The sequence below is a fragment of the Scardinius erythrophthalmus genome (assembly GCF_964197995.2).
Source record: "Scardinius erythrophthalmus genome assembly, chromosome: 13".
In the NCBI taxonomy this organism is placed as follows: domain Eukaryota; kingdom Metazoa; phylum Chordata; class Actinopteri; order Cypriniformes; family Leuciscidae; genus Scardinius; species Scardinius erythrophthalmus.
Window position 1 is genome coordinate 9,506,107 of NC_138233.1, and position 27,272 is coordinate 9,533,378.

The window sequence follows — 27,272 nt, forward strand, 5'->3', positions numbered from 1 at the left end:
TGCTTCTCTAGTCTCATGTGTAATGTTCTGATTGGTTCTTGCTTCATCAGTTCTGTTTTTTCATTGGTTCATTGTGTTCAGGTGTTTCTTGTTAAGTCTTTAGTTTTTGTGTTTAAATAGTCCTCATGTTACCATTATCTCTTGTCTAGCTTTGTTTCATGTAACCACTGTTGGTAAAGGCGGGCGTACACGGTGCGATTTTTGCTGTTTTTACGAGCTCGCAGATTATTTTTTTCACTCGGGAGAAATCGAGTGGAATCGGTGATGCTCGCATGGTCGCGGCTCGCAGCTTGTGAGAGGAATTACGAGCCGAGCCGAGCACGTTATAAGCACCTCCCCGACCTCCCGATCATCTTTAAACATGTTTAAAAAATTCGGGGAGTCGGCCCGATTTTCACCAGCTGTCCCCTATTTCCAAATTATACACAACCACGTGGGGCTATACCTCAGTGGCAGCAACCATACAGCGTGCGCATACACTGTCTCTCTCACACTCTCATACACACACACACACACACACACACACACACACACACACACACACACACACTCACTTCTCTCAATTCCATTCTGTTCAATTCAATAAAGCTTTATTGGCATGACAAAAATACAATTGTATTGCCAAAGCATCAAAACAGCATAGAAAATTATTTTGAACATTGTACTACAGAAAATAATAATAATAATATTAAATAAAAATAATAAAATAAAAATAATAATTCTCTCTCTCTCTAGTTTTTATGTTGAATGGCTACTGTTCTCTGCTTTACAACAAATCATTTGCACACACATTTCTGTCATTTTTTCTATCTGAAGCTTTGCCTGCATGCAATATTGACGGTCTCTGTGTTTAGCGCGAAAGCTCACGTGATTGCTGCCGGCTCGGGATAAAATTCGTGCAGGACAGTCGTGCCGTGTACCAGCTGCATTGACGCGATTATCAGTTAAACTGACTCGCAACGTGTGCAATATCTCACGACCTCCCGAGTGTCCGATCCTGGTCCGAACTCGCACCGTGTACGCCTGCCTTAAGTCTAGTCACAGTCAAGTATGTCAAGTTTATGTTCACGTTTATGGTTATGTTATGTTTATTGTCAAGTTTAGTTGAAGTCGTCGTTTTGTTTGTTTTTTAATGGTTGTTTCAATAAGCATCACATGGGTTTGCATTCGACTCGCTTTCAGTGGACTGATTACAGTACAGCATTAAGATTAGGCTTTACTTAAAGCCTTTATGTATAATGCATTATAAAGGTATTTGTAATGTCTGTTATATTATATATTTTCATAATAGGTTGTTAGTCATGTGTTTTAACACATTATACTTTCTGAAATTGTGTTCAGTGATTAGATAACTATAAAAATGTATAATAAATGTGGTTTCAATTATTCATGAGACAATACAATACATTATAAGCTGCATTACCATGAATAAAAAATGCATTAAAATGCATTTTATTTTAATGCATTATATAATGCAATATATATGGCTTTATGTAAAGTGTTAACAAACAGCTGAACCGTTCAATTTGAAGAGGGTGTTAACATACTTTTGGCTATAATTTTATTTTCTTCTGAGTGTTGACATTTTTCTCAAGTGCAGATTCATGTCGCCGGCAGTGAGGTTTCTAGTGGGTGTTCCCACTACTGGTTGCCTATTAACGTTTGTGAATGACATTCCCGGATGTGAACTCCATGTTGTAATCAGCTTTCTTGCCTCTGCAAACAAACCTTTTGGAAGGAAAAGACTAAATGTAAATGGAATCAGTACATGAGATGCTTAAGATTAAAGACGAATGAGAAATAGCAAGTGCTCTTTGTCATCGCGGCTATTTATCTTCGGAGAAAGTCTATGTGGGTTCACGAAAGTATTTAGCATTCGCATAAGCATTCAGACTCGGAGTCAGCATGGCGAGTGCTACTGTATGCACACAGAGATATGTACTATAAATTATAGGAAAGTTGCTTACTGCTAAAATTAACTTCTCCATCTTCCCTCAACATTGCACTTCAGGATGTAGTGTCGGATCACGTGCGCTCCACTGATTTCACTCTATTGGTTGTCTCTCCCGAAAGTTGCTCTTCATTTGCATAAAGTTAATAGATCTCTATTTTGTCGCATTACTGGACATTCCTACATCCTGTCGCCAACGGCCACTGTTACTCTCTATTGAAATTAATGGAATCATGTTGCTGGTAGTGTGAACGCAGCTTGACACCGTGTCTACACCAGACACAAGCGGTGCGACGCAAGCAGATGCCGTCTAAACTGGATTCTGCGCCACATGACAAATTCAGTAAACTGATGCCCTGTTCTATTTCTGATACTTCAAGCGCTTGCGCTACTTCTGACATATAGAACAAATGGATTTGCGGTCACTTTGTTGTCTCCGGTGTAGACGGCCTTGAGCTGTTGTAGCGTGACAATTTTTCGCATTCGGTGTAGACACGGTGTTAGGTGCTTTAGATGAAATAACAATATAAACTAGAAAAATATAAATCCTGCACACTACTCAAGTTTGCAAAATTAGAAAAAATGTTTTTGGCGTTTCGGTCAATCGACCTTCCTCATACTTACAAACATACAGGCTCAGAGAACACATAATTTAGAGTGAGTATACAGTCAGCTTTTAGTAGTAATTGTTGTTAAATTAACATGCTCCCAATAAAACAGAATTATAAACTGATAATTTATTTCAGCATTGTGATGTATATTCGATTGAAACTGATTAATAAAGTGGGGCAGGGCTTGTTTCAGTCCATCGTTTGTTGATTGGATGCAGGTAGATCTGAATGCGAGCTTGCAGACGATTGTAAGAAAAGGCCTGGATTTAAGTGGACTTAAATGAAGTCTGATGAACCAGAAATGAATGAACCTCATTGGTTCTTGCGGAAGCTCAAAATGCTGCGTAATACGAGAATGAACCTCATTGGTTCTTGTGGAAGCTCAAACATGCTGTGTAACGCAAGATTGAACGTCATTGGTTCTTGCATGTCAAGCAAACATGCTTGAGCTTCCGTTTACCACAACTGATGTGTGCAACGATGAATGTATATGTGAATAGAAGTTGTTGAAAAGAGTTTAGTATACTTCAGGGGTCTTTAAAAAAGAGATCCTTCGTGTTAGCGATCGCCCTCGCAATCGGAGGCATAATAAGACCAATGCGACAGGAAATCCCAGTTGAGGTGAATTTTTTGTGCAGACAGTGCAAATCCAACAGCAAAAAAAAAAAAAAAGAGAAAATAATATAAATGTTTACAAGTTTTTGTGGGAACGTAGCGACAACGGCAGTTGTATTGTTTGGTTTGCTTCCACTTCACACAACCAACCTGACCCTCTACTCACCATGTACTAACTCTGGCAGCCATTTATAGTCTAGACCACACCCCTGGAGTGTACCATTCTACAGGTAAGTTTTACTTTCTTACATATGCACTTCTTATCACCTTATGCATATAAAACTACATATATCCATGGTTAAATTACACAATAACACAATAAAACAATGAATTACTAATGAATAATGAATTACTAATACAACTAATGAATTAACAAATATAAACCTTGTTTTACAGGAATATTGGAAACCCCCAGTTACGTCATACATACCCAACATGGTTTTGCCCAATCAGACAGCACGTCCACCCTGTTTAAATACTCTGCTTTTAAAACAATACAGGTTTGGTCACTGGTGTTTTACAAGCAAGTTATATTATTATACTGTGTAACCCAATCTTCGATAAAGATTTCAAATCAAACATATGTGTATTGTGGTTATTTATAACAATGAATGAACAATGTTAGCGGCTAATGATACCCAAACACATTGTACATATCCACTACACATAACGAGCAAATACACATCGTACCCTCACATATCTTAAACACATTATACCTTCAAACATTCACAAACATTGCACAAGTCCGAGTATGCATGATATTGGTATTGCTGCAGCAATATGTGTGTGTGTCTATACATGCATACAGTCCATTCATGATCATGGGGATGCTCATATGAAATAATTGGCGGACCCCCTGGTGAAGACTCCTGGTATACACTGTAAGAATCTACAAGCTTTAAGGAGCTTTATGGGTGCATAATTATCTCCATCTCAATGGAAATTCAGTGGTATTCAAATTTCCTTTTAAAGTAGAAAAATAATTGTAAAGTTAGTAGTGGCCTACTGAGTGACAAAATGTACATCAGAATTTGCAGTTGTGACAAATTGCTTGCGATGTTCCTCATTTGTGTGTCGCAAGCGTTTGCTAAATAAATGCATGTAAATGTAATGTGTAAACAACTCTTGATTATAATGAGAGCAGTCTAGTTTTCTCACAGCACTGTGTGCCACTAGCTTCCAGTGTAGACATGTTCTCTTATTTTCTGTCCTCATATGTTTGTTTAATTTATGAATTCACAGTCCGAATGGAACCAATTCAAGGTCCGGATCTGGACCACGATCGGCTAATTGACCTCAGATGTACATGCTTGAGAAAGAAAAAAAAACAAATCGATGAAATGTGTACACACTTCTACTTCAATTTAATATAGTTCCTTAACCTTCAATACCTCTATGTTCACTTGAAGAATGCACACTAGAAGATGTAATAGTTGCCAACTGGGTTGACAGGGTTGTGCATCTTATACGATCTCTCTTTATGAGCATGAATGGTGACTCTCATAGATCATGAGAGCTGAATAGCAGCATGCCTCAGTGCACATGTTGAATCCCCAGAAGGTTGAAGGAATCGACTTCTGTCCTGCATGTCAGACATGTCAGTTTTCTCTCTGCTTTATTGAAATCACAGTGTATGTGCAGCCTCTTTATTAATGTGCGATTCTCACCGTCTTTATCCGAGCATGTGGTTGCCATGGAGGTTGGACCAGTGCTCACAGCTTCCATTCGGTGCTGTATAGATCCGTGATGATCCCTCTGACATTCGCTTTGAGCCCTGAACTCACTAACCCATAGCCTGGTCTGCCAAACAAGGATGCTATTTTTACTTGTCTTTTTTCATTTCTTACTTTACTTTTGTTTTATTTCCTTCAGTTGCCACATTTTTTTTAAAAAAAAAGTATTTTTCCTTTAAATCACACGAGAAAGACTGCTTACATATACTGTTTCTTTGTGTCTGCAGTTTAATTAAACTGGTGGTGTTCAATACTAGCGACAACAGTAGGGCTGAGAGTGTGATATTGCTTTCATGCAAGTTATATTTACAAAGCATCAAGCTATACCACTGGCATAACTTCTTTTCTTTAGGGCTTACTTTGGACATCAAGTAAGACATCAACATTTTATTAATTATTAAATTATCAATTAAATTATTTGTAACAATAATATTAATTACAACAATAATAAAAAAATAGTAATATTATTTTTACTGTTATTATTATTGTACTTTTTTATATTATTCATATTAATGTTCATGTATCATGAACTGTATAAACCCAATAATATGATAAATTTAGTGTTTTTTAATTGCAGTGGTTTCTGATTTTTCTCCTTTTTAAAAGTTGAAAAGTGTATTTATTTTACTTTCATACCAATGTGTATGATTATAGTGAATTGTGTTTTAATGGTTGCATTTAGTATTGCTAACATAAGATATGACCCACCAGTTGAGATCCACTGACCTTCATGGCTTGTTGAGGAACAGACTTATTGTTTGACAAGATCTGTTGAAAATTAACTATCATATCTCATCGATTTATGCTGGCAGTATTTGTCCTTCCACGATTCTGCATGTGATGTATACAGTAATGGCCTTAACATGAAGACACACTGCATTTGTTCATCTGCTCTGTGCAAGTCTTGCCTCTTGACCTTTAGATGTCAAATGCAATGACATTTTCAGCTGGAAAGAACTCGTCTTCTTTTGTCATTAGCACACATTTCATGTATACTAAAGTCTTATTCTTTTCAAGAATGTTCAACTTGCCAGTTCTAGTTGTCGTTGCAACCAAACACTGAGCGTCTACTTGTATTCCAGGAGGGGAAGCGTAAACCAAACCTCGAAAGGCGATGACCTGAACAAACTTCAGCTGATATCGACTATCTGACAGAGGAGAGAAAAATACTCTCTATTCAGACTTGAGTAACACCAATAAAAAAATAAGGAAGCACCATAAAGCTTTAACAGCTCTCTACTAGCATGGACTGTGTTGACTTGCCTGCTCCAGCACATTTTTATGTATTTTCAAATGTTCAGATGCCCGTTTAGCTGAGTAGATTAATTTACACATGGGTTGTTGTAAAAAAATGCTGAATGCAATGAAAACTATGGACGGGGACCTCATACGGCTGGAGGAGCCATTCCGTTTCATTAGGAACTGGAGCAATGCCTCATTACCTCCATTAATCTGTTTAAAAAAGCATTTGAAAATGCAATATGCTTTCTAATGATAACTTTTCACAGGTTTATTATGAACATGTTTGTTCATGGAAAACATATTGTGTTTTTAATTGCTATTACACTAGGGTGTTGCTGTGCGACTGCTAGGGTGTCGTTTACCGGCCAAAGTCAAAATAGGCTATATTGTGGTCTAAAGATATGGTTTAATGAAAGTCTATGACATTTTTGTTTTATGAATTTTTTTATTGTTGACAAATTGCTAATTGTTAAAATGACAAATAAATGCATCCTCTGAGAGCGCTCCTTAAGATATGTTTGATTATATCATCTGGATGCTCAAAATTGATCGTGTGAATGCACATGTTAAACAATTTATTGTACATGTAAGTTAATCGCAGATATAAACTAATGCGCTGCTGCATTGTAACACACACATATAGACAGTAGCTCGCACATCACATGAAGATCGTTGCCACAGAAACATTCAGTTGCGCAGAAATGTATTGTCAACATTTAGATAGCTTAAAATAGCTTAGAAAATGAAAATTCTAGCATATTTCTTAGTAACTAAAACCCACAGCTTCACTATTAGTGGAGAGACGCTGCACAGGTAGAATTAATTCACACTCAATTGCTTTCTCATCAAGGCATTCACATAAATGTAATCTTTACGGTGCTACTTTTTTCTGTATCTGATTTAGAACGAGCAGAAATCTGTGAGAAATTTAACAACCCAAAGACAAAAGAACTGATAAAAATAAGCTGTTACTGTATGTAGGAGCAATAGCCTTGGCAGCGCTGTTATATGTAGCTGTGCACAAGGCAACCCGCGTTCGAGTCTAGGCTTGAGGTTCAGGCTTACTTGTTCATTAATGAAGTCATCAGTGACTAGTCGACGTTGATTTGACTGTAATCACATAAATGTCGACTTAAAGTCGCCCTCCTAGCGCACACAACACCCTCTGCATTTACTCCCGATTTCTCTCAACATAGAGACAGGTGGGGTGTGAGTCAATAAATGGGAAAACATAACTTCTGTTACTTATTTGAAAAAGTAACTTAGATATTTTGTTGTAAATTTAAAATTAATTTGGTACTTTACTAGTTGTAAAGAGTAATCTGATTTCGTAACTCGCATTACTTGTAATCTGTTAACACTGACCACTGACCAGTGTCAACACTGACCATCACCACGAGTTTCAACACACTACTAATGCAACTCAACCAGGCCTTGCCCCTTTTTTCGCATATCCCTTGAGTGGGAATTACTTAAATGAGAAATATTGTGACAAATGTTCCCGGTAAGAAAACAAGACTACAATCAAGGAGTTTCAGGGAGTTCAGAAACAGTGCTTTCTGATATACAGAACAACTACAGAACAATTGTGCTTTGTAATTTTACAGACCTTTTTAATTGCTCAAACAGCAACACACTAAAGAAAAGCATAATACTGTAGGTCCTCTTTGAATCTTGGGGTTAAGGTAGGAAAGGTGTCTTTTTGACTCATGTAAGTCTGAAGGGTTGTTTCAACCACTGCCACATCATCTTTTGACCCAATTGGAATGTTTTCTTGACCCAAATTTGATCTCCATCCCACAGGGTTGCCCTTTAACTTCTTTTAACTCTCCTCATTGACATATTCCTTTGATGTGTCCACATTGACTACACTGATACAACAGTATAGGTTAACCTACTGCATTGATTCCAGAAAGACTTGCTTTTTCATGCACTGCACTCTCCTCTGGCTCCAACTGGACTGCTATTTAAAGCCTTGCTTTTATAACACGCTCATTAAATTAACCTTAATGCCAAAGTGGTGATACAATTGTTTTTTCGAAGAAGTCAAGGGTAGAAGAAACAAAATGTTCTCATTAATTATTGCCCGAGTGATGTTCAGCTGATGAAATGACATTTGTGTTTATTTTCGGACATGTCGTGTTTGGACGGTAGCTAATAGCCTGAAATGAAAAGTGCAAGGTATAGCTAAATTTATCATCATGTTGATTTGTGATGAGTGAAGAGTATTGTTTAAAGCACATCTGCATATTATGATTACTTAATTTAGAATATAAGGTGTTTCCTTGACAACATGTCATTATCTCGCTAGTCTCCCTTCATATATAATGTTTATATTGGTGATGCATACACCGGAAAAATATTTCTTTGTGTGCAAAACCACACTAAGTTCAAGAGTAATGTAAAAACAATCATTTAGATGGAAATGTGCACATTCATTTGCAATAAAAGCTAGTTTCTGTATATCGAAATGCATCTTAACTCCAAGTGCAAGAACTAAAATCTTACTATATCACTTTCTAAAACCTTGGCCTAGAGGGAAAGCTCCCACTGTGCAAAAACTTCGATTCAAGCTGAGCTTCTGCCTGCACAGAGAATTCTTAATTCGCACATATCACCGGGAATATCATTTCAGCTCACGAATGTCATCCCATTTAGAGATATTATGATTTTCTAGCACTGCATGGAGTAGTATGTGACATACAGATCTGATCTGATTTTAGAAAGGTCACCTGTCCATTTCAGGTAGCAAAGTAATGGAGTTGACATCCCTCCACTTTCTTCTGCCCTTACAGCCACGAGTAATGCCACACTAGCTCAAGAAAAAAAAAAAGACACAGAATCTGCACTCTTACAGTCTTAACCAGGTATTGATGGCTTTTTTCACGATTTTCACATCCTAGTTTCATTTTGGAGTCGTGTTTGGCAAGAGTTGTTGCCCTGGACGTGATGATTGCAGTAAGACACATGCAGGTTAAATACATCCGCAGTCATTTTCTAAAACAATTTAACATGCGGCGAGCAAATGGACGCCAAATCAAAGGCGTAATGTGAAAGCCGAATCAAAGGCATAATGTGAAATCCTGCGATTTGAGTCTTTTAAATGCGGAAGTGTGGATTAGCTTTGTGATTATAAGAAGGAAAAATGACGGAGTGATTTGATTAATCTTCAGAAGCCCTGAGCGCTCGAAGCTGACCAGCGGGGCCGTCATTTTAGGATAAAATTAGTGCACGTTTCCTGCGTATAATAATGCAGGTCTCTCAGCTGGCTGTGCTTTGTTGATGTCCAGCAGGTTTAAATAACCAATTAAAGCTCATTTCCCTTTTTTCCTCTTGCTCTCTTTCTCTCTCTCGTGTTCCTTCTCTTTCCTTCCTGCCTGCGGTTCGATAATTGTTAAGCACACAGCATGTAAAATTCTCCGGCTAAGTCGGCCGATTTTATTGATGGTGTTGTTGCTCGGGCTGGTAAATGCTCTGATCTGTGGTGGCTCAGATGTGACGTGTCCTCCATATGCAACATGCCTTGAGAGAGGAAAATTCAAGAATTTTTGGGTGTGAGTTTCTGCCTGCACTCAAATACAAATGCAGTCTAATTATCCTGACTATGTCTTGGATTTTAGCTGAACAAAATGGGTGACTTTGACTCTACTATCTCATCTACATTCAAATTAAACACTAAGCCTAGAGAGGAGATTGTATAGTGATTTTATAATGGGTACATTTATTAAGAAAATATATTAACTTGCACCTTTCTGGTATCCTTTTAAAGTCCTAGGGCCCTATTTTAACGATCTGAAACGCAAGTGTTAAGCGCAAAGCGCAAGTAACTTTGTGGGCGGGTCTTAGGCACTGTTGCTATTTTCCCGGCGGGATAAATGACTCTTGCGCCCGGCGCAAATCTAAAATGGGTTGGTCTGAAGTAGCTTCATTATTCATAGGTGTGGTTTTGGCGTAACGTGAAATAAACCAATCAGAGCGTCATCTCACATTCCCTTTACGAGCAGACGCGCTTTTTCCATGTCGGATTGCTATTGTAACGGCGGATTTGCCAGGCGCGCGCCAGGAGCGGTTCACAGCCAAGGAGAGCAACGCTCTCGTCACGGCCGTAAAAGAGAGAGAAGTTACATTGAAATGGAGAAACCCACCCAAATTAACTTCGGTTAAACAGGCGTATGATAATTTGGGTAAATATGTAAGCTAGATGTATGCTTTTATAATAATTTGCCTGTCTATCTATCTATCTATCTATCTATCTATCTATCTATCTATCTATCTATCTATCTATCTATCTATCTATCTATCTATCTATCTATCTATCTATCTATCTATCTATCTATCTATCTATCTATCTATCTATCTATCTATCTATCTATCTATCGTAATAATGTATGATTTTCAAAAATGAAAACTGCTGCTTCTGTGTAGATGAGAGAATCAAAGTGTATGCGCGTTGTGCACACGCTACATTGATTATAGCATGCGCCCTTAAAATAGCATATGAATAACATGCGCAACGCGCCACTGCCTTTAAACAATTTTTTCCTGGTTAGTTGCGCAATTGTTTTCTAAACCTGCAAAATAACATGAAGGAACGTTTGCGCCGGAACACGCCTCCTCTTTGCGCTGAACCGCCCAGGGGAGCGCAAGTGTATTTCCTAACTTACCGACGTGCGTCTCTGGAGGGAAAAGTCCGCTTTGCGTGGGTGCAAAATAGGAATGATACATGCGTCGGTGTACAAAGTCAATTGCGCTGGGTGCAAGATAGGGCCCCTAGACTTTTGCATGGTTGGGATGCTGTATCGACCAGTCAGCAGGAGCCAGGTTTTTTTTGGAGTTGGAGTTCCTAAAATCACACTAATCGTGGTAAAATCACCATACAGCATGGCCTTGAGTAGCTTCCTACTACTATAAAATGCAGGCAAAATAAAATACATCCATTTTTAATGTATTATTATTAGTATTATTGTAAGCTGCATAGAACCAATGATATGCAAAACAAATAAATGTATTTTAAATGTATTTTGGATTTCTATGGTTTCATGAATTTCCTTGAGAAGCCTGTTTATTTTGCTATCCTACCAATGCATGTTTAAATGGTTCATTTTTGGTTATTTATTCATAGTTAAATGGTTAATCATTACTTCTAGTATTAAATGACGGCAACAACAATGTAATAAGATTATTTATTACAAGATGTTAATTATTGCTAAATAAACCTATGACAGGATTTATCAAGACCCCAAAGTGCTAAGAAAGTGTTTATTTTGTGATGAAATGCAGACATGAAATATTGATTTGAGTCCTGATCAACCGGTCAGTGTTTTTCTTTTTCAGTAATGGCTGTCTGACTGAATTATTACACAACTACTTGAAGTATAAATACGTGAAATATTGATTTGAATTATTTTATCATTGTACTTGTAGAGACATGGAGTGACAGAACACAGCTATAGGAAACAAAGGTTTGAATGTTGTAATTGACCAATCAGAGTCAAATATTCCTGAGATCCATGCATTAACGTTCATTAGTCTGTCAGCTGTTTGCAAATCAGCGTAGCAACTTGAGCATTAATATGATGTGCAGTCAGTAGTGTGTGTTTATCAGCATGGCTCTATGATTTTGAAAATGCCTCCATCAAATCTGAATGTGGACTCTGTTTTATTGTGAAGATTTTGATACGGACACTAGGTGTGGTTTCATGACCATTTTTAAATGTCTGTAGAAGTACACCCAGATCCCACGGCCTCATTTGTGGATGGGCTTTCCATCAGAGCCCATCTGGATTCGGGATGACAGAGAGGAAAGGGCAGCATCACTAAGCTGATTCATTCTACAATAAGAGGTATAGCTACTTTGTATCCCGTGACCTTTCCAGCTGTCTCACTCTACTCTCACACCCCCAGAGTCTGTCAGTTTTACTGATCAGCTACATTATACCACAGTGTTCTGGTCAGGTTCCACAGCCAGCAGATATCACCACTGAGTGGGTTTCTGGGCATCTCTCTCTCCTTTGATTGTATCATGAAACTCTGATAGGGTGAAACGCTAGATTTATAGTCTCTCTATTGCATTTTAGTTTGTTTTTTAAATGCTCATCAAGGTCGAACTCTCACATGTCTGAAGAGCACAGATGCTAATTTCAGTATGTCTCTTACCTGTGAAATCGGATCCAATAAGTTGAGGATTTTCACTTTAGATTGCATTCACGTTGCATTCGATGAGCTGCACAGTATATGTGGAAACTCACAGATTTTATGATAGCTTTCCTCATCATCATCCAATGAGAATTGCCAAGGAAACGGCTCTCTAAAACAGGCAACAGCACTCAGACAGAGGTGTAGCGGCGTAGTCTAACTGCAGGGTGTTTATCTGACCCCGACAGTGAGCTGATGCTCCCAAAATATCTCAAATAGCTCCATTTTTGAGGGCTTTTGAAATGCAAAGATTATGTACTTTGTGATAAGCATACTAACATAGTACTCTTGCTATTTCTCCAGAGTATTATTTTAGTGTATAGTATGTATGGTGCACATATTATACGCATGGACTGAGAAATTACATGTCAATCTGAGCAGTGTTCATATTCTTGACTCAGTGAAATTTTAAAACAGGATTAAAAATCCAAAATAACTTTCATAATAGATAATTTCCTGAAATACTGAATTAAACATTCAACATGACAAAATGTAGAAAACTAGCATTTAAAACATGTATCACTGCACGTTTAATTTCACATACTAAATACTGCTTACTGAGTATACTGCACATTGCCTAATAGTAAGTAGTAAGCTAGTATTCCATTTTGAATGTTCAAAATAGCAAACTACCATACTACTCATATATATAGTATGTATACTGCACACATTATGCCTTTTTTTGTATGCATGGAACGGATGACCTGCTTCTTTTGTCAAAATGTGCCTTATTCTGAGCACCAAACTGTGAGCATACTGGAATACTATATCCCACAATGCAGTTTGCTCAACTTGACCTTCCATTTTCAGTGTATCCAATGAACCGGAAGTAAAATCAGCCACAAATGATAACATCTTTTATACTATTTTTTTTTTTTTTAGAAGAAGAAGAAGAAGATGATAATATTGGCATTATTCAGTTCAAGTCATTTCAGTGTTGATTCAGTTCAGTTCAATAATTCTACATAAAACTGAACTAAAATACACAATAACCATGTCTCTTCCAAGATGATATCTGGACATCACAACAACATAGCATACTCTACTACTGTTTGAAATGTTTTAGCATTGTGCCTACTGTTTCACTTAAAAATAGTAGGCAGAGTATATACTCAGTACTGTATGTAGTAACCTAGAATTCCATTCTGAATGTGTACAATGTGTACAATACATTTTTTCTATATGCAAAGAACACCCGGATTACCTAAATAAATTAGCCAGAATTTGACTTTATTCAGTATTCATAATAGTACTCCATTCCTAACACAGCCCAAATGAAACTTTTTTCATTTACACAGCACAAAGCAATAGGCTTAACTTTTGTTGAATATCTGCTTAAGTCAACTTCATCTATCTGAAATGCATGTTTGCAGAACAATTGTATGTCTCTTGTTGACATATACATTGTTTGTCAAGATGTCTGCTCAAATATCCCTTTTGCGATATCATATTGAATCACTCAAGCACACTGTAGTTTAGTGAATTATGTAAGTTGTGAGTTTGAAGTATTGGCTGAGAATAAGAAGGATAAGCGCACATGCGCGTGTGGGTGAGAGTTAATGCGATATGTGCGGTATATTCTTCCGTGCAGCTGATGTGCAGGTGGCCTTTAAAAACAGCCTGAGCGAAGCGGCGTCTGGAGTTTCTCCCACTGAAGTCAGTCTTCAGAGCAGAACAGTGTGAAAAATCCAAACCCATCAGCCCAGATGGAGACTGTGAAAGTTGGGTTCTGTAGGCTGGATATGTGGGAAACCACCTGCAGAAAGTCAATTAACACAGGCCTGACATCCAGCATCACAACACAGGCCTACAAACAGCAGATTCAAATTCAGCAGACCTGCATGCCTGCCGATAAAGCCACGCACTTTAGAAGCCGCGCAACAATTTACCGCCTAATACAGAGCGTGAAAGTGAATCCATCAGCAATATCCATTTGCAGCATGCTTTTCTTTTCTTTTTTTTCCCTTTTCCCTTTTCAATTTTGCAAAGATGCAAGCATTTATTTCGAGTGAGAAATAATGAGATCGCTGATCTCAAAGTGTTAAAGTCAATGTTGGTTAGTCCCTTTAGGTTACCTAAATTGACATTTTATAGATAATACTAATCATAAAGCCCCTCAGCAGATTTAAGGCAGCTTTCCATTATGTTAGTTGATACTATTTCATGCTACTTTTTTTTCTTGCTATAAATAAGTAAATAAATATACACTGCCATTCAAAAGTTTAGGATCGTAAGATTTTTTAATGTTTTTAAAAGAAGTCTCTTATGATCATCAAGGCTGCATTCATTTGATTAAAAAAAAAACATTGAAATATTATTACAATTTTAAATAACTGTTTTCTATTAGAATATATTATAAAATGTAATTTATTCCTGTGATCAAAGCTGAATTTTCAGTATCATTACTCCAGTCTTCATGATCATTCAGAAATCATTCTAAAATGCTGATTTGCTGCTCAAGAAACATTTATTATTATCATCAATGTTGAAAACAGTTGATTTATTCCATTATATTAAAATGGACTAAAAACAGTAATATTGTGAAATATTATTAACATTTATAATAACTATTTCTATCAAATAAATGCAGCCTTGGTGAGCAGAAGAGACTTATTTTAAAAACAAACTTTTAGTGTAGCATGTACACATGCAGATTTTAAGGTTTGTAATCATTTACTTTTTTTTTTTTTTTTTTTTTTTTTTAAATAATCTTTATTTTGATTCATTATATGATTTGACTGTTTGGAGTTTTAGCACAGATTAATTTAATACCTATCACTGAACATCATGTGAGTGGTCCATGCAGTCTTCTGATGCCTTAGGATAGCTTTGTGTAAGGAACAGACAGAATTTGTGTCAGCTTCTTTTGTGTTCCACAGAAGAAAGTCAGACATATAAGGGTTTGGAATGACATGTGGGCGAATAAGTGATCCTAATTTTCATTTGTGGGTGAACTATTCCTTCACCCAACCGAAACGTCAACTAAGGCATATCTGAAGAAAGCCTGGGTTACGGATCCAACAAATAGTTGCTTGTACAAGGGTCTGCCCATCCTCCTGCTGCATGGCACCTATTATGTCATTTTAACACATTTCCTGTTTCTTTCAGAGAGCTCTAGAAAGCACTCAGAAGTCATTGTGTCACTAGGAGGCCCTTTGTGGCTCCACAGGAAATGAGTTATAATGTTAACTGTTCTCCGTCATTGGAGAGCCCGCCCGTAGACGGCTCTCGCTGGGCTGGAGAATAAACTGCCGAGGCTTTCATTGATTCCCCTGACTGTCAATAACAACAGAATGTTTTCAATGGAGATGCATTTTGACAGAAGAAAGGGAGGCTGGGATGGACAGAAGGAGATTTTCTGGGTGGTAATGATGTGTATTTGGTCTTCGAACTGCAGGATTCATCTCTTTTCTTCCTCCGAGCCCGGCTCCAATCCGAGAGTTGGGCAGACTGTCGCCTAGCACAATGGTTAATTGTAATGCTCTTCTGTGAGTGAGATTGGAGAGTGATCACTGGCGTTTTTGAATCATCTATCTTGCAATTCTGAGCAATTTATTGGCAAGCCTTACACGTTGTGCTTACCAAAACAAACCATAGTGTCCATTAATGGCTTGAGGAACACCCAGAGTCTTATATACAGGGCCTTTTGGTTAGTTTTGTAGATATATTTAATGTCACAGTATAACAACTCTTAATTTGAATCTTAATTTTTTATTATAATATGTTTTCTCATTTTAAAAAACCTGATAATTAAGATCCTAAATGAATGTTTTGCCATACCTTTCAAAGGAAGAAAATGTACAGGCATATATTGGCAATGAAACTGCAATTTGCAGGATTTATGAATAAATACTGCAATTTCACCAACCATGCCCCTGGAGGGCTACCAGACATCAGTTCCAATCCTACTAAGACACAATTGGCTGTTGTTTTAAACTCCTGATGACCTTAAAGGTGAAGTATGTAATAAAGCATATTTTCAAATAACATTGAGGCTGTAAACATTATAAATATTAGAAACTGGGGTGTGCATGATGATGCTGTATGGTATTGAAGTGCCCATTGTAGCGCGTTGCATCGCAATACTTCGTTCGCTTTGACCTGTTTAAACTTTGAAGGTCTAAATGCAGTGCACTTTGCACTTCGGTAACAGAAGCAGAATGTCTTTTCCCCCAAACACTGTCTAGCTCTGCCTGCTACAGCTGCCACGCCCCAAACTCACGCTATAGGTTGAGCTGGAAAGTTATTGACGGATCTTAGTAGACCACTCTCAATGTTTTGATTGTGCCTGGGAGGCTCAATGTTTACACTTTTGGGGGAGATAGCCTATGAATGGAACGCTTATAGTCAGGGCCGGATTAACCATTAGGGCAACTGGGCACTTGCCCAGGGGCCCATGACATCTAGGGGGCCCTGACAGGTAGGAAATACACAGAAATTTAATAAAGTTATCAAACTCTTTATGATCTTCTCCACTGCATAAAGTGCATCTACGCGGGTTCACGCGACTTTCCTCCCTCCCCGCTGAACGCCAGCGATTACTAATTCGTGAAATGCACTCCCGCTGGTTGAGCGCGGTAAAGTTCGTTTCAGGTTCGATATTAGCAGGACATTTGTTCTATAGGGTCGGTAGTCTAACAAAGATATCAATAGCACGATTAGTTTTAACATTATGTGACCATTGTATATCGACATGATGAAATATTCGTTCAAAATCATTCGTGCATTAATGCTGCCTAATTATACCTGAGAATGCTTTGACGCGTTTACACAGCGCACGATGCTTAAGGGAACGTCTGCCAACTCCACCCTCTGCGGTAAACGTAGTCTATAATTTGTATTATTTAAAATTACTTTTAACATTTAAAAACAGACGTTTTCAAATCCCAAAGCTTGCAGAAGGTTCCTAATGGCAATACTGACTTAGGCTACAGCTTTCCTGGTAGCCTTGAGTAAATAAACATGTCTAAGAAAATGATTCATAAAACGTAAATATCAGTTGAGCCTGTTTATTTTCGTCACTGACACAGACGAAAATGAAAAGACTATCAGTCAAAGTTCAGCTTTAGGAGAGGTAGAAATAGGCCAGTATAAGAATACTGAGAGAATAAGAAATATGAAGATGAGGAGAGAGCAGACAAATAATCTAATGACAAGGTTTTAAAGCTAGTCTATTTCTTATTTTTTGGCCTTCAAAAGTCCTAAATTGCACATATGTAGGTAAGAGAAATCCAAATTTTCTCGGGGGAGCATGCCCCCCAACCCCCCTAACTACGGGGGGCCTTGAGTCTTGTTGCCCAGGGCACAGGAAATTGTTAATCTGGCCCTGCTTATAGTATGCAATGAACAATAAACTGGGTTAAGAAAATGTACTGTATTTAAACATTAAGGCCTGATTTCACAGACAGGGCTTAGATTAAGCCAGGATTAGGCCATATTTCAATTAGGACATTTAGCTTTTATAAACATGCCTTAGAAGAAACCATTACTGGTGTGCATCTTGAGATAAAACAATGGCACTGACATATTTTAAGATATATTTTAAGCTTTAAAACAGCTCAGACATGCATTTTTATATATCTACAACTGACACACTACAGCAACATATATATTACATATATATATATATATATACAGTTTCCTTTGGTCTTTGATTCTGATTTGCTGAGAGGCCTTCTCATAGTGCGCTATTCACCGTTTGTATCACTCCACTTGTCTCTGGCCATTCTATAGAGAAACTAGCGTTCAGCCATATTTAGAATTTTGTTTGAACTTCCATTTTTGTCATAGCTCTGTATATTTCTATGGCATCGTCTTCAAAGAGTATTAGCTGGTGAATTGGTTTTACTAATTGTAGAGTTAACAGCAGTAGAGTTATCATGAGCATTGTCATGTTTGAAGCAGATGTCATAATAAATGTCAATAAAATGGGAAGATTTTTCAAACGAGCGGTTCATTCATAAATAGATCGTAAGATCTTACCTTCATGCTGTGGAAATACAAACCAGAAGACAGAACACAACGAGCACAGCACTGAAAAGTGACGGGTCTACAGCAGGCAACATTTGTTCCAGTGAATGGCAATGGTGGAATAGAAAACCCACTATAATTTTAATAATACTGTTGTTGTGTCATGGAATATAGTATTAAGAGTATTTAATAATTGTTATAGCAGTTGTACTTTCAAATTCTTTGTGTGTCATTTTCTCACTTTTTCTTATATTGCATCAGTTGTTAAGGGTGAAACAGTGAAATAGACCTTGTACAAACACCTTTTAAAAAGTACTGTTCTCCCATGAGCAACACATTTCATCTTTAGATGTCTCCTAAGCAGTTTTGGCATGTGTCCATGTGGCCTATACAAGCTGCGGTGTGAAAAATGTCTGTGACATTTGCCCCCAACTGAGTTCCTGTAAAGATGATCACAGTTTTTTAATTTATTTATTATCTGTGTCACAATAGCAGGCATGTGTGCCTGCCAAGATAGGACACATCTAGGGTCTTCACCAAAGTGGCAAGATTAACAAGACTTTCAATGTGGTCCCAGTTTAGACTCCACTGTACTTTTAGTTTATTAGAAAAAAAAAAAAAGTGTTTATTCACACTAAGTGCAAATAGCCCGCCTTGTTGGCAGAGGCTATTTACACAAACTACTATTTATTTTCAATAAAAGTGAAGAAAATATTCGAAAAGTGGAAATAAAGTGTCTAACGTTAATTAGAATTAGGTGGCATCCATTTAATAATTTTTATAAATTGAATCATGTACACTGTGTTATTATTGCATAACGTTTAAAGGGTAACTAAACCCTAAACCAACTTTTTTAAGTTAATGATCTGTAAGAATGGGGCTTTATTAATGCTGTTCATTGATTCGAGTAACTTTTTTGACATTTGGGTATAAAGTGTTTTAATTCTACAATATATGGTGTAAAAACGTCTGAGTGCTGCCCTCTTCAGGTTGAACAGTGGCTACTGCACTTGAATTTTCCTATTGGAAGTTGTGGTACCCTCTGACGTCAGAGGGAACCAGCTAACCACGCCCTTGCCTACAGAGAGATGCGTCTCAGATGCACGCCCCCTCTCCGCTGGGCTCTGCCCATTTTTCCAGCATTTTTCAAATATTGCCAGTGGGTGGAGTCAGGCTCTGACCAGGGGTTTAGTAACCCTTTAATGTACAACACCGAGGAGCAAATAGTATCTGCTACTATTTATAAGTATAAATAGCATCTAACTACTGTTATTTTAACATAGTGTAAATAGAATCAATAGCTATTTTCGCTTAGTGTAAATAGCATATCGCTAAGAAAATGCTGTTATTTTCACTTAGTGTAAATAGAATTAACTGCTACTTGCGCTTAGTTTAAATAGCATCTATCACCAAGAAAAAAATGCTATTTTCACTTAGCGTAACTAGCATCGCTTACTGTAAATAGCATCTATCGCTAGTGCAAATGGCCACTGCCAAAAAAAAATTATAAAAAAAAATCTAGGGAAAGGGACAGTTTTGAGATTTTATGTTTGCGTAAACTGATGCCATTCCACAAGACCAAGTGCACCAAGTGTAGCTTGTATGTTAGTCGACACTTTGTTTTAAGATTAATTTGACCCCAGTGAAAAGCCAAGCCCCTCTTATGCATGAATCAACTGAGGGACTTGCAATTCATTAAAATACCCATGTACATGTTAATGGAAACCCATCTTCGAGTTGGTAATGCATGTGGTACATGGTGTTAGGACAGAGGGAGTGAGAGAAAGAGTGAAAAAGAGAGGTGACTTGAACCCAAAGAGGATGAATCTGAGCCCCTGAGGAGTAAACATCCTGTAAAAGCAGCGCAGCCTAGATCTGATGTTCTGGGAAGCGGAGTGGAGCATGTTCTTTCTTAACAGGGCCAAGGTACACTGCCAGGGGATGTGAACCTGTAATTCCTTTTCCCTGTTGCTCGAGTCAGCGCCACGCGCACAGACATCTTCTCAGGATACAGGAGACTGAAAAGATAGGTCACATTTAGAGTAGCTTTGTTCAAGAATATTTTTTATAATTCCTGCAGGCAGCAATGTTTTCTTTTGTCGAGTCCAGACGTTTATCTATATGAGTCATGCAAATTTTGCCCATAGGAACTCATTAACTTGTATACAAGCTGTTAGAGGTGAAGTGTGTAATGTTTTCAGTGCCTTAACTCACGTTTATATGCAGAACTGTAAGCGAGCCATTTGTGGGTCGATTTCTCTGAAACGTGTAAACACTGACTCTGTGGCGTTATTAAAACATTGATCTGTTTGTTTGAGCATCTTGGTCAGCCGAAAATAGCTAAACTGACTCACCCAATGGCATGGGTTTGTTCTTCCAGTGTTCAAAACAGTTATTGTTTTGCAAAATAGTGCAAAAACACCATTGTGCTGCAAAAGAGTGTATTTTATTAACGGTCGATCAAATGCAGCCTTTGAAATTCTTGCAAGCAACATGTCAATTGTAATTTTTATAGTGTAGTAGATGTTTTTAAAAGTGTGACTTGGAAATATTGTTGAGATGAAGGGGAAAGTAATGGATTGCTTTCTCCAGCTATTATTGACCTTATAATTGACAAATTTCACCTTTAAGCATGCATTGCATTTGAGGTGATTGTTTCTTGCACTATATACAGTTTTAAATTATAGATCGGAGTGTTATTGTTTAAATTTGTATATAAAAAAAAAAAAAAGGCAGTTCACTGCAGGTGGATCTCTGTTCCTTCATTTGATATGTCTTCTTGATAGATCATTTTAAGCAACCGGTGATTGAAAACATTTTTTCACTTACCTAGTTTTATGATCGTAACAGGATCCGCAGAACATCTGTTCTTTTCAAGAAAGAAAATCACTCACCAGCAGAGTACAGAAACACAATGGCAGTCACATAAGATGAAAGGATGTTATTCAGAATCATTTTATATTGAACAGTAGTGTTTCTACTTAAGACCAGAGCATACTCTATGCAAGTAAGTAGGCTACATAAAAATGTTAATGCTTGGTCGATGCATAGTAAGTATGCACTTTAATGGTACATATACATTCTTGAGTTTCAGTAATAGTAAAAACTCTGTTGTCTTTTTAATTGTTTGTGCTGTTTGAAGTGGATGAGCGGGCTATCTTGATTAGGGAGATTTAGTTCAAACCTTTTCTCCTACAGTTGTCATTATCTGTGTTCTAGTGTGCGTATTGTGAAAAGAGTGTGACTTGCACATGCTGAATAGTGTTTAGCTTCGTTTAAGTTCACTTGTGCAGATGTATGTTGTAATATTATGTTCATGTTGTGTCCGATTAATCTCATATAGGATGCATTTGAATGAGTTAATCAACCCTGTAGAAAAGTGCTTCATCTTGCGGTATTGTTTCCGATATTAATCAAGTATGTTTTAATTAAAGAGAACCAATATTTATTTATTCATTAATTCAGTTTTCTTTAGTGTTTAATGTTGCTCCAAAGGGAGTTATTCTCTGTATCAGTAAGCACCGTCTCTGGACACGTCACAATATTCCCAAAATATTTCCCACCCAAAGCATACAAAAAACTGGTTGAGTTCTCAAAGCGGTTGACCAATTGCAACAGGCTGTTCCAGCCGATCAATCACCTTGCACATTGCGATTTGAACGATTTGCCATTTTTCGAAACCATAGTTCCAACTAACATTCGCAAACAGCATCGCAAACTTGTGTGGTTAGAGCTACAGCTCTCAAGATGTGGTTAGAAGCATAGTTTCTTGTTAAAATGACATGTGGACTTACATAGATAGTGCTCTTGGGAACAATAAGAAAACTAACATTTGGTACATTCTATATATTTAATCCCAGGCAAATATATGTATATACACACGCATACATTTCAATCTATATATTTTAGCATGCCAAAACATCAAATAAAGCAAAATGACAAAAAAAAAAATAAAAAAAATAAGTACTCATCAGTTTGTTACAGCAACATGTCATTAAAAAATACGTTGTGGAGAAAGCTGCTGACTGAATGAACGCATGGATACGGGAGTACTGCGTGATTAAATAATTAACGGCTTTCTGTTGTTTATAGAATTTAACTATAATCATATTAAATGTGTTAATTACAATCTCAAATCGATCAATTAGAAGTTATTACTCCACCACCTGCATGTGATGTAACAGTATAGCCCTATATTATTTAACTAATGTAAACTAGGTGCGACCGGTTTTTGTGAAACAGTTGTGACTAACTTAGTTTCTACAAGGATTCATCGTATATGGTGGTAAGTTGTTGTACGGGAAACACACCCCAGAGCGTTACTGACAGACTGTGAAGAGAGGTGCTGCAATAATGTTTGTGAAAAATAATGTTTTTAAACATGCAAGCATGAAAACCTATTTAGTAGACCCCCAAAAGCAAAAGCAAGACTTTGTAAAAGTGCATAATAGGTCCCCTTTAAAATCATTTCATTATCGTTATTTTTTTCCCGATATGTCTTATTGTTGACATTCAAAACAAACTTTTTCACCAGTAATTTTGTTTGCGAGATTAATGCTGCATTTACACAAACCAAAACCAATTTCTTATCAAATTTATGATGTTGCATTGTTTAAAACTCAAAACTATGGAAGCTTGTTTCCGCCACAGAATAAACATTTTAAAAGATAATTGCGACTTTTTATCTCACAATTGCGAGTTTACATCTCGCAATTCTGACTTTATTTATCAGAATTGCAAGATATAAAGTCAGAATTGCGTGAAATAAAGTCGCAATTGCATGTTATAAAGTCAGAATTGCGAAATATAAAGTCACAATTGCGTGAAATAAAGTCAGAATTCTGACTTTTTTTCTCGCAATTGCGACTTTATATCACGCAATTCTGACTTTATAACACATAATTGCCAGTTTATATCTCGCAATTCTGACATCTTTTCTCAGAATTGTGAGATATAAACTCACAATTGTGAGATATAAAGTCCAATTCTAAGGAAAATGACTGACTTTTTATTTTATTTTTTTACCTCAGAATAGTTTATCTCACAATTCTGAATTTATAACACGCAATTGCGACTTTATATCATGCAATTCTGACTTTATTTCTCAGATTTGCGACTTTATTTCTCAGAATTGCGACTTTATATCTCGCAATTGCGACTTTATTTCTCAGAATTGCGACTTTATATCTCGCAATTGCTACTTTATTTCTCAGAATTGCGATTTTATTTCTCACAATTCTGACTTCATATCTCACAATTCTGAGAAAAGTCACAATTGTGAGATAAAAAGTCGCAATTATTATTATCTATTTATTATTCAGTGGCGGAAACAAGCTTCCATACAAAACAGTATCACTTCACACTCTATAGTGTCATATTTTATCTATTTTCTTTGTTGTATTTTCTTTATTTTCTCAGCGCAGTCCTGTCCACTGATAGCCATGTGGAGACTATCACCGCTTAGTCCTACAATCACACAAACCTGCACACCATGGTAAACATCAGGTTGAGGAGGGAAAGTGGGGCAGGTGGTGTCTGTTAGTGGCCTTTGTCTTCCCTGAGGTCGTGGAGCGACGAGGCATCAGCGAAGGGCATCCTGCTGTCGCTGCCTCCAGCACGAATATAGGACAAACTCCGTTGGTCCTCCTCTGTTTGTGGACTTTGGTGTGTGAATCGCGATCAATGGCCAAAAGAGGCAAAGAAACAAGATGGTGGGTGTCAGTCTGGTAATTTTGTTTACCTATGAAGTTGAGCGTACCTTGCTGAGATGATTACGGGGTTATGATTGTTGTTATCAATTCAGTCATTGTACTCAACCTGCTGTCGCTTTCAATTATCACCGTTTGTGTCTCTTAATTCAAACTGAGCTGCGGCGGCCCCCTGAGAGTCGTATTACCTTTAAAAGAAAATCCATATGAATCTTTGTGTCTTCATGAGCCAAGAAAGACATTGTTCCTTTGTCTAGCAGGTTTAGTATGGGTTTTCCTTGTAAATTGAAATGGCCTTTTCTAGGGGTCCTTTGTGTACCCCGATCAGGGGCATGTGGGATTAGAGTTCAAGGACTGCCGTGGAGGTTCAACAGGCTTTTTCTTGTGGTCCTCAGTCTAAAAAAACGCAACTGATATAGCCTACATCCACAATGTGTTCGTAAATGTCCTCTGTTCTGTTTTTACCGCAGGGGGTAGAAATCAGTGGCGCATTGTAATGTTGGTTCTGTTAGCTCATATTTCACATCATTATGACTCGTTCTTCGGCATGCAAATGGTTCTAGCGCTAATGAAGTCATCTTTGACATGACTGATTCTGCTGTCAATGAGCGTGGGTGTCGCGACGCTTATATAAATGGCACGAATCAATGCAGTTGTTCTGATCAATGATTTCTCAGTATGTAAATGATGAGTTCATAACTCTTCAGGCTGGGTGCACATGACAAATATTGGTGAAATTAATTAACCGTAACAAGTTAGTTGCCCACAGAGATTGCGTTCAATATGCATTTTCCCGTCCTGTGTTTTGTTCAAATTTCTTTCTTAGCTCGCAATTTTTTTTAAACATCCTGTTTTTTTGTTTTTTTTTTATAAAGAAAACTTTTTTTAATAATGCAATGCTGATGTCAACAATATGTGTAATAAAATTGATATCCTGGGGTGGGCAGAGAACTTGTTACACTTTGAAAATGAGGGAAAAATTTCAATTCTGTGGATCCAATTAAATATGAGCAACCAAGTGGCTGCCGTCCCATAGTCAGCTGCTCTGGTATATCATTAAAGAGCTTCAATCCCGAAACCTAGCTGACAGAATGTACAAGACGGAGACAAAACTGTCAGGCTTCCTGCTTTGCAGATCCTCAAATGCCATGTCACGCCAGCTTGTTATGTGCAGCATAACTGTTCAAGCAACATTCTGCAATATTCCGCTAAAGTTGCATGTGATTGCAATTTAGGTAACTAGTGTGTGACAACACTTGTTGACGCTCATATCTGGCCTGTGTGGGTGTGCAGCAACTGTAGACTCTGTGAAACAACCAGGGCTGTCAATTTAACATGTTAATTTAGTACATCTATTTATATAAAAAAAATCCAATTAAAAAATGAATGCATTTAATCATGCACCTTCTGACCGTAGGCAATATGCCTTGCCAAAAAAAAGGACACACTTTGTTTTTGTTGTCTGTTCAATGTTTTCATGCACCATAATAATATACTGAATTTGAATCTACCTGGGGCTTTTCTCAGTAAATATTGATATAGTAATATCTATAATATATTAACCCATAAGAGGGGCACTTTAATGTTGATTAATTTGATCAATTCATCAGAATACCATATCATTAATCTGATTTAAAACATTTTAATAGATCAACAGCCCTGGGGAAAGCCCCTGCATGCAGTATCTCTTATGTTACACTATAGTCAAATTATGAATAATTATCTCATTTGTTAAAAAAACAACAGGTAAACCATTAAAAAAGATATATTTAATCTTGTCTTTTCTCTGTGATCAAAAGCAGTAGCCTATGGTTACAGTGGTGTTCAAATAAGTAAACAGCAATTAGTTACTGTTATATTGGACAAACAAACAGAGTAATAAGCTGAACAAACATCCAGAGCTGTGCATTTTATTTTGACAGGAAATAAACAGCTACTGGCACTTTCCACAGATATACTGGACTTTGGTGTCCCGTGACTGTTTTATAAGCATTAGAGTCACAAATTCCATGTTTTTATTGAGATATGTACATGAGATATGTTAAATGCATGTTAGCAGGGTAAAACTTGATCATTAAAGTTGCTTGAGGGGAAGTGTTCAGTGTAGAAAACTACTGATAACTCTGCTGGAATTCAAGTTTCTGCTGCACTTTTAGCGAGACTTCAGGGGGTTGAAACCTAAAATGCTTCAACCCTTTTGACCACCTCAGAACTGGTTTGACTGAGAGCTAAATCATGTCATTTGTCATCTTGACAGGCAGGCCTGTAATAAAAGCTATGCACCTGGAAGAGAAATTTACATTTCTGTGTAATCTGCATTTTAAATGTGATTTTCATATGTACATGCACTTCAACAAAGAAAGTCCTATCTATAGGCCTGTCCTGGCCCTAATGAAAAAAGGGATGGGGAATTTCTGAACTTTTCACTACAGCTTACTGATTTAAAAAAAAATAGGACATGATTTCAGCCTTTAAGTAAGTAAAGGACAAATAAAAGAAAAAGTGAAAAACTTTATCTATTGTAATTCTCTTGTGAATCTTTTCAGTTTTGAGCACTTACAATATTCTGTATTTTTGGTTTTACTTCAAGTTATAGTTAAAAAAAAATCCTCATATCAAGTCAAACCTGAATGCTTTTATTTTTCAACAGAACACAACATTTCTTTAAAGAATCTTCATGCACCTGTCTCGAGTTTCTAAAAGAACAAAATAACACCACACCAAAGTAGTCCATGCTACTCGTGTGCAATACTCCAAGTCTGTTGCCTTTTCATTCATTTATTTATTTGTGTGCTTTTTGGAGCTTGACAGCAGAGATGGAAACTCCAGGTGGAAATAAATTGACTTATTTGGATTATTTCGAACTCATGAACAACACAGTCCAGGTACACAAAGAGAAATGTCTTCTATAAATATAAAAAGATTTCTGAGCACTCCTTTCGAAATGATGCGTTTATTTGTTATGTACACAGCGGCTCCAACATGATGCCATCGACCTGTTACCATAGTTACCTGTTAATTTACTATAGGGGAATCAAAGAGGACGAGTGACATTTACAGGAGGAAAAAATACCTTGCCTAAAAGTTGTCCAATTCATCCAATACATTTTTAGGTGCGCATCCCTTCCTTGCCAGCTAAAAAACAAATGAGACTATTACCAAAAAGAATTTGAGAATTGACTTGGACTTGTGACAAAAAACCTTCAGCCTTGTCTTACGGTGCACATAAATCAGAGGCAATTTCGGC